Raw genomic sequence first — 12,421 nt, 5'->3', positions numbered from 1 at the left:
AGCTACTTGGCTGGTGTACATGGATAGCATGAAACTGTGAATGCAATGTTATTTATTTATTTATGTGCTGTTTAGCTCAGACACTGCTTGGGAAAAACAAAATATTGCAAAACCATAGCTTCAGCAAATTTGGATTTTAAAAACAGCAAAGTTCCCTTGAGACATTGGTTTAACCCAAACACATGATACCTAGATACCTGTGTGTTTTTAAACATATTGTGAGAATGAAGAAGACCTTGGACGTGTTACTGCATGGCAGAATTAAGACAGAAATTTCAAACTAAAAGAAAATCCCAATAATGATGAGTGACATCACAATGCGCATACTGCCATTGGTTTAGACTACTGGTGCATTAATTACCATTCCACTTTGGGGTGGCTGTGGCTCAGGTGGTAGAGCGGGTCGTCCAATGATCAAAGGGTCGGTGGTTCGATTCTCGCCTAGTCTTGTTGTGTCCTTGGGCAAGACGCTGTACCCGCCTTGCCTCCAGTGCTGCTCTCACCCTGGTGTATGAATGCATGTGAATGTTGGTGGTGGTGGTTGGAGGGGCCGTAGGCGCGGATTGGCAGCCACGCTTCCGTCAGTCTGCCCCAGGGCAGCTGTGGCTAGAAATGTAGTTTACCACCACCAGAGTGAGAATGTGTGAGTGAATGAATAATGGATCCATTGTGAAGCGCTTTGAGTGCCTTGAAAAGCGCTATATAAATCTAATCCATTATTATTATTACTTCTATTTATGGCTGCCATTTCCTGTGCAATAGACATCTGGTGTATTTTGACTCTGTAATTTCCTGTCCAGTGCAAAAAAACTACATTGTTTCTGGTGGAATCTACCACAAATTTTAGAATTCTGGATCAATTCACAAGGCATTCACAGAAAAATATGGGAATATACAATAATCAGGCACAATATTAAATCCATGTTCCTAATATTGTGTAAGTCTCTGTTGTACTGTCAAAAACAGTTCTTTCTCATAGGGGCATGTACAGGGGGCCTTTCAATGTGTCCGGTGGCATGTGGCGCTTGGACAATGGCAGCACATTCTTTAGGTATTGTGAGTTGCAAGATGGGGCCTCCATGGATCACCATTGGATTTGGAGTCAGGGTCAATACCATTGGATCTTTGTTGTGTTCCTCAAATCATTGCTGAGCAATTTTTTGATTTGTGGTACACTATGCTGCTGGGGAAAGCTGCTGCTGTTAGGGAGTGCCTTTGGCAGTGGGGGTTGCGCTTGGTCTGGAACAAGGTTTAGGCGAGTGGTACATGTCAAAGCAACATCTACATGAATGCCAGGATCCAAGGTTTCACAGAAAAATATCAAATTCTAACAAGATGCTGAACATGATTGATGACTTTAGCATTGTTTGTCTTATGCAATGTTTGTCAGTTTTCTGTCTGCTATCCTGCATTTTCTACACTTTACCCTCACCTCAACCGCTTTAGGCAGATGGCCGATTTCCCTGAGCCCAGTTCTGCTGGAGGTTTTTCCTTCCGAGTGAATGTTTTTTTTTTTCCTGCCACTGTTTCCAGGTGCTTACTAAAAGAGAATCCAAAGGGAACTTTGGATTTTTTTGGGGTTTGTCTGTATAATTTTGTAAGGTTTAAACCTTGCCATGTGAAGCATTTTGAATTGAAGTGAATTAGACTGAATTGAATTGGACACTACACAACTGTCAAACATAATTGGATTTAAAGTTGTGCATGGTTAAAATATTCATAGAAATTTAGAAAAGAAAGATTGTGAGGTAAGTATTACCCTATTTCTGTTACCCCAATGTGTTGACTGTCTCTTTAATCATTTTTAAAACAATGTGTTCCATCACTCAATATCATCTCCCTGAAAGCAGTTTGACATAACGTCTGCTTTGTGACAAGTACATTACACTGCTGGTAATAGTCATTAGAGGGTGGTAAATTGAGGCCATAAAGGGATGCATATGGTCAGCAGCAATACTTAGATAGGCTCTGGCATTCAAGCCATGATTGATGGGTATTAAGGAGACCAAAGTGTGCCAAGAAAACAATCTCCATAGTATTGCACTGCCAGGAGAAGGCTGGACTGTTGACATCAGGCAGGTTGGGTTCATGGAATAATGCTATTGATGCATATTCTGAACCTACCATCTGTATGCCATTGCAGGAATTGAGATTCATCAGACCAGGCTATGCAGCTACTCTAAAAGTTAGGGAATATTTGGGGTCAGTTCATCACCTCTTCCAGGACAATGATCTAAAGCATCCTGGTACTTCTGCATTTTGCACTCAATTCTAAAGTATAAGCTGTTGCCTGGATTTAAACCCTATCGAGCTTGCCTGGCACTTAAAAACTTAACCAAATGGAGGGGGGAAAAATGGGGCACAAACCCAAATCTTGTCCATAACCAGTGGTTATTTGAGTTACCGTTGCCTTTATATCATCTCCAACCAGTCTGCACATTCTTCTCTGACACACAAACAATGCATTTTGATCGACACAACTACCACTCGCTGGATATTTTCTCTTTTTTGGACTATTCTCTGTAAACCCCCCGCCTCCCAGAGATGGTTGTGCGTGAAAATCCCAGTTGATCAGCAGTTTGTGAAATACTCAGACAAGACTGTTTGGCACCAACAGCCATGACGCATTTAAAGTCACTGAAATCCCCTTTCTTTCCCATTCTGATGCTCAGTTTGAACTTCAGCAAGTTGTCTTGACTACGTCTAAATGCCTACATGCGCTGAGTTGTGGTCATGTGATTGGCTGATTAGCTATTTGTATTGACAAGCAATTGAACAGGTGTACCTAATAAAGTGACTGATAAGCATTTACCTAAAACAAAGGAATAAACAATGTATAAAGTTGCATATACCAGTGTTCAAGAATTAAAGTAGTCTGTAGAAGGCTATGTCCATTGATGGATCTGAAATAAATGGAACCTCACAACTGTGAGATGACTGCAGGTCTTTACATTAAGCCGCACCCCTGAGCTAAAGCCTGCATCTCTAATTCATCTTTAGGTATTTAGATGCATGCATTCACTGCACACACACACACACACACACACACACACACACACACACACACACACACACACACACACACACACACACACACACACACACACACACACACACACACACACACACACACACACACACACACACACACACACACACACACACACACACACACACACCATGGTCACGTCAGCATGTGGGGCCATAAAAAGGATACTTAGAGTACAGTTTGCTCCCTCAGAAATGCAACAGAAGCAAACAGTGCTGCACCAACGAAGCATTTTCTCGTAGCTTTATGATCTAATTTCGCTATCCAGTGAAACAGATGACCACATTAGCAATCTCTATTGTATTCTCACACTGCTTAAATGTGTTTTGTGTGTTTTTAGTGCAATTATCTGTGTTTAGGTATTGTTCCTAGGAGTGTGCTTGCATTTTCCTATACAACTTCTTAAGTGGGCTCACGGTGGAAATACATTTAGGTTCGCCAACATATAATAATTATAATGCCCTGACAAACAAAGCAAAAAGTTTTGATGAGATAAACTAAATTAAAGCTTTTTCTAGATTAAAACAGCAGAGTTTGCTTACATCTGGATCTCTAGTTGATTTAAGAAAATAATATAAACTATGAATAATGCATGTAGCAAGTATGAAATTACAGCTTTAAGATCATTTGTGTTTTGAGAGCTGAATATAATTGTTTTGAGACTATAATTTTCCCACTGCCTTCAAGAAACCTAATTGAACTAAGTGGAAAGAAGCTGCTGCTAAAGAATGAATATTTTCCTTTCAAACAGTCAGCATCTAAAGGTACAAGGATCGATAGAGAGGTTTTTTCTTGTCTTTTTTAAGCTTTCAAACTGACATTATCCGTGTATTTCAGTGCTACTGTGGTGTTTGTTGGTCGCTGGCAATTTAACATTGCGATAATGAAAGTTCCAGGACAAGAATGATGGGCAAATGCTTTGCAGGGCAACAGGAGCAATTAAATAAAAGACCAGGAGACGGGGAAGCGGCCGTTATTTAAAAAGCTGCATGTTATTGTATGTAAACGCAACACTATGGATAAATCAAGTATAACATTGGCCTTACTCTTAAAACCCGCCCGTCCCCAACTATTGCTTTTCCAAATGCTTTCTTCTCACCAATGACGCAAAGAGATTCTCAATAAGTGAACCACCGCAATGATTGTCTTTCTTGACCGCCCTAGAAGCCCATAAAGATACTACTGATTTCAATAGGTCTTTTCTCTTGTTTCTGTCCCCTCTGCCTTCCTAAACAGAGTGGAGTATCTTCTGGATCGTTGTTGCCATTTTATATCTTAATGTCTCAACTAATGAACGTATGCTGATTGTTTCTGGTGGTAGAGGGGGGAAATTGACCTGGTAGGGCGGTCTTACAATAGTCCTTGTGGGACAACAGTTCAAGTTCAAGGACAACAGCTACTGATAAACGTGTCTGCTCCCACGATTGCATAGGCAATTCAAGAATCATGGAGGTGGGAGTGACAACAGCCAGTGTTAATAGACTTGGTCCGAAATGACTAGAGCTGGGAGTCGGAGGGTCACATCTGGAAGGACTACCTACTTAAAGTGACAGTACTGAAATGAAAGAAAAAAAAAGTTAGGCAAATAAGTAAAATGATTCAACTAGATTTTCAAGGTTTTTCTCTCACTGTTGGTGTGTACAGAAAGAAAAAAATAAAGTGGAATTATTTAAGATATTGCCAAATATCTGGCAATAATTCATTTTCTAATTCAAATGACATTGTCCTACCTGATTATATGAAGAACTGTGTATTGTCAAACAAGATGGCAACACACATAGACACAGTGGCTCAACGCTCTCCTTTTTAAGTGTCAGATTTTAATTATAGTCAAGCGAATCCCATCTACAGCCTACAAGATCTTTTGATTATAGGTCTACAATGTAATGAGGCCATTGCATGTGAATTTCAGCACTTGCACAATATACCTGTACCACAGCGAGGTCATCAGGCCCTCCTAAGCAGGCAGTCCGCTTACAATGCTAAGGAAAGAACCACACAAACAGCCACTACAGAGCACGTTTCTCACAAATGCCAAATCCATCACCAACAGCTGAACCCTTGTGTTGTCTTAAGATCCTGTGCACTCCCTTTGTCTTCAGGGTCAAAAATGACCCACCTCCACTGAGCCTGTAAAATAAAGCAGCTCAATTGAATTTCCAACCAAAAATCTATTTTACATGAAGAAATAACCTGTCATGCATCACAAATGTTGTGAAGGTCTGGGTTTTTCTCTCTTCAGAGGGCATAAAGACTGTATTTAATCAGTGGACACCACTGGTTTTTATTACCTCACACGTTATAACTGTTTTCTTTACTAAAGTAGAGGTTTATCATCGCTATTATCTCTGCTAAAGGTACTGCATAGGTGTAAGCTTTATTTGTTTAGCAAGAGATAGTACTTCTATATCCTAAAAAAGTACCAGAAATGTACAGAAAGTTGCTTGAAAGGAATTTCTGAAGGGAAACAACAGTGTACTGTACACTGTACAATGGAGTGGAAAACTACAAAACTCAACTACAAAATACTAATCTTCTCTCATCTTTTGAATCATCGCTCCCATCCACAAGGTGCATAACCTACAACAATAATATGGATAAAATAAAATAATAGATGCAAGACAAAAATATGAAGAAGATATTAAACTCTAATTAGCAAACATAAGACAGTATGCAAGTGTGTGTGAGCATGGACTTTACAAATGTATTTCTCACATGTGCAGCACACAGTATCTGTTTTACAGTCCTTGCTACTCTTGCATGAGTGAAAAAAATCAGATCAATGACTTGCTGGGTACTGACACCTGGAAACTGCACTCATGGCTTGAGCAAAGAGAGAACTGGCGGTGCTGCCATCTGCAGCACCTTTACAGCCTCTGAACACATTTCCTATTAGTAAATGATGCTTTGAAGAAATGTTTCATTTGCCTGTTAAAACTTGAGATTTGTTGCAGATGGTTGATGTGGCACCTGTACAAGAAGGTTTTTGTTTTTCTGAAATCAATCAGTAGCACACCGTCTCAGTTTTTGTGTGTGCATGCATATTTTGTTTGTGAACTTGAGTTGCGTGGGGTCGTGGATGGGCAGTGATGCACCTGTACATACTGTAGTTTGTCTGAGATCAATCAGTAGCATGCATAAGCTAATTTTTTTATTGTGTGTGTGTGCATGTGCATGCTTGTGTCTGTGTGTGTCGTCATGGTTTTAGAAGTGTGTGTGATGTTAGTCTGTATTTTAGTCCACTGTGACAGTGATTTTTAACTACCGGGTTAAAAATGATGAATCATTGTACCCTGTTGATGTACAGCTTTGATGAAGATATAAACAAAAATAACCCTAACAAAACTTTAGGAAAAGCATTCTACTACATACAGAATTGTGTTGACAATGTCACTGTCAACAAACACATCCAGGTGTACGGCAATCAGAAACCCTAGATGACAAAAAAAGTAAAATCTATTCTTAAAAACTCTAACACCACCTTTACATTTGGTGACATGGCTCTACACAATGCTGCTAGAGCCAACCCGAAGAGAGGAATGCTGAAGCAGCTAAAGTCGACAACAGCCCCTGGCAGGAGAGGCAGGGCATCCAGCACATCACCAAATACAACACCAGCTATCTCACGATGGCTAATGGTGGCACCTCACTGGCAGAGGGAGTAGATAGCACACCTTTCCAAGCTTCACACAACTACAGCCCCACTGTGAGGTGAGGCTGAACTCAGAGCAGTGAATCTGAAGAAAGCTGCTGACACCAATGGTATGACAGGAAGGGTCTAGAAAGAAGATGCAGATCAGCTTTCTATGGTCTTCACTCCATATCCATCAATCCATCAGGCAGAAACATTTATCCCTTTGCCAAAAATGTTTCAATGACCACCATTGTGGTCATGATTAAGCTCTGTAAGAAGGCAGACTGGTGGATGAGCACAAACGAACATAAAGACATTTGTATGTACTTGATTATCAGTTATTAGAGGGTTTTTTTGTTTTCATGCATGTGTAAAGTATGTAATATACTGTCCAGAGCTTAATTGAGATTTACAGGGAGAGAGGTCCTGCAGTATATATGGGAGGATAATTTTGCATCCAATCAGTTTTCATTATAAAATAGAATTTTAAAACAAAAATGAGATCTGCCGTGGTAAGTACAATTTTAAAAATAATCTCCATCCATACAAACACATATGAAAATGCACATCACATGACTACTGAAGTACACTACACCTGTGCATGCTGGTGTAAACAGAAGCAGAGGGTTTGCTTAGCTGTAGATAGAGAAAAAGAGTATGGTGAAGTCAGACCAGAGATTTCTTTGTACAAAAGCCATTATGAGGTGGAACTAAAAAGTGAAATATAGATTGAGAGTTGTGATAGGCAGGTGAACAATCAGAGCAGAACATATGGTGATAATTAAGACTCAGTCAGGAAGCAGACATAGATGTCTGCATCTCGACCTCCAAAAGTTTCAGTTTCTGCCTGTCCACACTGAACTGCAATCAGCTCAAACAGGGGTCGGCAGCTTTTCCAATTTTTTTGTTTTAGGGGTCATAAAACACAAGATAACTTATTTAAACAAAACGTATTAGTGTAAAAACAGTAAGAGTCATGTAGTTACTCTCCAAAAGCTTAAAAACACATATGCACACACTTTGACAGAGGCTCCTACGAACACAAAAGTGCCCTAATCAATACCTCACCACCACTTAATCCTTGTTCCTTATCATTGAGAGACCTTATATATTTCTAAACTTTGTCACATCAATTCAGTTTGCCACAGGTGCAATCCAACCAATTTCTAGACACAAAGGAAACAAGATGCACCAAACCACCATTTGGAGTACCATTACAAAGCCTACGTTTTTAACAGACTTAGCTTTAAATTTGCCAAAATTCTTAAAAGATGATAAAAGCAATAATATGATTCTAAAAGTAAATTTACAACATAAGTGCACCAAAGTGAATACTTTCCAGTGTACATAACTACTATGCACATACATACAGTATATGCAGACACAAACTCTTTGATGCACAAACCAGACCAAAAAAATTATACCAAGCTTGCCTTTCTTAGGGGGCCCTGCACCACCAGAACAATAGTTTTGCCCTACAGAATGCCTGTATGAAATATAACCCCATTCCCCAAGCCAAGACCCTGTGGTTTTGTGATGAATCGCTCTCTGAGCTGCTATATACAAGAGGAAAACATGCATAACCAAGACCTGGGCACAGGACAAAGCTCCGCTGCTTACAACCCTCTCTAGATTAAGGAAAATTCAGTGCTTGTTTTCTGATCTGTGTTTTCCATCTAGCTTCATTTGAGGGAGCAGCTTCCTCTAAACAAGGTTTAGAGAATTCACTGAAAAGAAATGAGCCATCAGTTTGGCTTTCAGTACAATTTGTTGTCTTTCATTTCTAAGGATAATGTTTATTTTACAGGATATAAACAGTTCCTTAAAAAATTACCTCGGGTCTTAAAACTTTGTGTTTTAATAAGGAAAATGTGTTTCCTTTTTAAACATTGTTAGTGGGTTTATATGGACTCTTAATTCCCATTATAAGGTCTAACAATGTCTTGAAAGAAACCTTTGCTTTGTGAAACTTACAGATACACCAAGTGTCCTGTTCTTTCTCTGCACATGTGACTAACAGATAATCATCTTTGAACCTTCTCCTGGCCCTCTGTTCATTGGCTTACCCATAGACCAAAGTCAAACAAAACCTAGCTTCTCCTTTGCTAATATTCCACTGAAGTGGTGGCAGCCACGGTGCAGTCTGCGTGTTCCCTTTCCCCTTTCCCTTTGAACAGCTTCAAATGTTGTAGTTTTCCCTCTGTGTTTCTCTCTCTTTGCATCTCCCCCTTCCCCACCCCCAAATCCTTCCATCCCACTGAGTTTCTGCACAATTAGCTTGGTGGGAGAGATGGATGGCACAACCAGTGAAGGTGACGATTGGAGAGAAAGGGGAGAAAGGAGGAAAAAGGTAGAGGGGGAGAGAATGGAGGCGTCTCTATGTACGTATGTGTATATATAAGGAAACAGAAAAAGGAAAGAGTGGGAGGATGAAGGGGGATAGATGGGGTACATGGGTAAAAGAGGAAGGAAAGAACAGGAAGGAGGAGAAAAGAGGAAACATATCCCTTCCCCCCATTTCACATTAGAATATACACAGTCAAATATCTGATTCAATCGAGCTATGAAGCACACCTAGACTCGCATGCCATACATGATCTCAGCACCCCTCTGACGCACAGACAGTGCATGGCCATCCACTCCTCACCCAGCGCAAAGGCAAAAATAATGACCTCTGTCAGGCTGCTTCCTACTCTTTAATGAAAATACACAGCCCTTTCCAGGCTACGCTCTACACTGGCTTCCATCTCCACCATGTGGCCAAGCCATAAAGTCCTTTTAATTGCCCACCATGCAGAGAGCAGGTCTGACATATTGGAAAGAGGATGAAGATGATGGCCATTTCCGGTGTTGTGTTTATGTTTCACAAGAACTAGCTTAGAGTTCAACTATTGGTCTAATTCACAACTGTGCATCTTAAAGCAGCCTTTACATGGACTGGAAAGGCAGTGGTGTTCCCCATATCCATCCATCCATCCATCCATTATCTATACACCACTTAATCTTCATTAGGGTCGCGGGGGGGCTGGAGCTTATCCCAGCTGACTTTGGGTGAAGGCATGGGACACCCTGGACAGGCCACCAGTCTATCACAGGGCTACATATAGAGAACAACAATCACACTCACATTCACACCTACGGACCATTTAGGATTATCAATTAATCTTAGCTTGTTTTTGGACTGTGGGAGGAAGCTGGAAAATTCACGGATGCACAGGGAGAACATGCAAACTCCACGCAGAAAGATCCCAGGAAGGCTAAGATGTGAACCAGGGATCTTCTAGCTGCGATTCAAAAGTGCTAACCACCAAGTCACTGTGCAGCCTCCACAAGTTTAGAGACATTTTACGTTGCCTCAAAATAATTTAATGACATAAAGTGTTCATTAGAGAATGAACTGTTTTTATTTTTCCCTAACAGAGGAAAACAAGCACAATCCCAGGTTTATTTTCACCACCGTAGCCAGGCTGGCAATCAGTGACAACTCTGTGGAGCCTTGAATTCCGTTAGCTCTCAGTAGTCATGACTTCATGATTTTCTTCACAGGTAAAGCTTTGACTATCAGGTACTGTGGCTCTGGAAGTCCCCATAGGACCAGACATATATCTGGACGCTGCTATAATGAGGTGTGTTTATTGTTCTCTTTCACACTCTGTGTGTTTTCCATCTGCTGTCCTGCTGTCCCCACCCCAAGCACTCCCCTACCCCCTCATCCCCACCCTGACCACAACTTGTCGCGGCCTTTCCTGAGCCTGGTTTTGTCTGAAGTTTTTTTTGTCCCAACTTTGGTTTCTCTGTTTAACATTTGTAAGGTCTTCACCTTACTATTTGAAATGCTATGATGTGACAAATGTTGTGAATTGAATTGAACTGAATTAAAATTACCAAAAACATCAATCAAATTACACCACCCTGTCTCTACATAATTACCTTCCTATGCATTTAATCTGCATTCTCACTTAACATTACATTTGTTTAGAACTTATCACAAACACATCTCTGATCAACATGTCTTTTCCATTAATAGTACTGGTTTACTGCCAACATATCACCCAGTTACATACTAGATGGGGTAATATTTGTCATCCTGGTATCCAGAAAATGGAACACAAGCTTGAAACATGGACTGAAAAGGTTGATTTTGACAAAAAAAAAAAATTGTAATGTCTCCTGTGTGTGAGTGAGTGACTTGTTCCTCCAGTCTCTTTTAAAGTGGAAGCCTATCCTATGAAGTCACAAGGTAGAAAATGTGTTTATTCTGAAAAAAAAATGAATTAATTTTTAATTTTTCTCACAATATGATTAAGAGTGCAATTTGGTTGTATGGGAACATACATTTATTAAAAACAACTGTTTCATCACAAATGGCTGAAAGAGGAGGGAGATGGTTGGGATAAAGTACATGTCTGGTGTGGGATTATGTACACAACAGCTGTATTGTACTTTACTTCAGAAGCAACATTTATAAAGACATCACTTGGGAAATAAGCCTTAAAAACTAATGAAACTAACATAAACAAAATAGGTTATTTGTTATTGCTTCCCAGGATAACACATATTAGCATTCCCTAAACTGTTTCAAGATATTGTTTGTTTGTGTCTTCCAGAATCCTTTCAATGGACAGGGATGTCCAAATCAAGTTTTATTTGCCCTGGATCCACTCAGAGCCATTTAATATGTTGTGTCTGACTGATACTGTCCCACACCAGTACCATTTTCCCAGGTAGTACACACTTGAACAACATTAAAGTTCTTAAAATCAATCTAACATCGACAATTGAATAGCTCTGCAATGCATTAAGAAATGCATATTTGTACCCAAGACATTTCTTAATGTTATGTAGGTGGTTTCAAATTTTGTTCACCCAGTAAGGCACCATCTGAAGTGTACTGTCATCAGGGTAGAGTGTACCGTGGCTCCAAAAACACACTAAAAGTCTTTATCATCGAAATGCATGTCAGGAAAAGTCTGAGGCAGTTCCTCAGACAGTGAGCAATTTCATATTAGAAATGTTAGCTAGCAACAGGCACATGGCAGAGATCTATATGATCCTTAATGTCCAGAACTGATGTAATTTACACAAAGTGTTCAGACACAGTTTGTGTCCATATTTTGTCTGGCACTATTGTGACAGTGCAAAACAAAGGATTAGGCTAAGATGGGAGGAGGTACCAGCCCATATCCCAATCTATGACCAGGTTCGATATCCTTATGACGATTATAAAAATCAGTATTGCTTGATTTGCAATAACTGGTAGAGATGTGTTTGGTTTAGACAGCCAAAACCTAAAAATCCCATGAAATTGGCACTTCAACTCTGGAGAAAATAATTAATCTCAAGTGGACATCTCATATGGTAATATTGAGTGGGAAAGAAATGGCCAACCAGTAAAATCATTACATTTTTTTTCTTTCAAATCAACCCTACCAGCATTTCTGCATGTTCAAATAAAATAAAGTCCCATAATCTCCATAATATAACCATTGAGCTCATATGTGAGCCTGATGCCTCACTGACCTGGCACTACAGAAACTTCAGTAATAATGTTATGTCATGGAATCTTTAAGGTGAGGGGAAAGACTGTTATTTTCTTTTGTTACTTCAAGAAAAGAATTCAGAGATTCTGGTTTCACTTTAACCTTCTATAATTTAAAATCTCAATTTGTCATGATGTGCAACGGAGAGGCTGCTTTTATGTCTACAGTTGCTTGAAGGATAAAACCATCCCGCAATAG

General features: G+C 39.9%; 1 protein-coding gene across 15 annotated transcripts in view; it reads right to left on the bottom strand.

Moving 5' to 3' along the window:
* rbfox3a (RNA binding fox-1 homolog 3a) overlaps positions 1-12,421 on the bottom strand; it is a 600,072-nt gene that overhangs the window by 353,754 nt on the left and 233,897 nt on the right. The window lies entirely within an intron of this gene.

This window comes from Acanthochromis polyacanthus, chromosome 19 (assembly GCF_021347895.1).
Source record: "Acanthochromis polyacanthus isolate Apoly-LR-REF ecotype Palm Island chromosome 19, KAUST_Apoly_ChrSc, whole genome shotgun sequence".
Taxonomy (NCBI): domain Eukaryota; kingdom Metazoa; phylum Chordata; class Actinopteri; family Pomacentridae; genus Acanthochromis; species Acanthochromis polyacanthus.
This window is presented reverse-complemented; position numbering and strand designations above follow the sequence as displayed.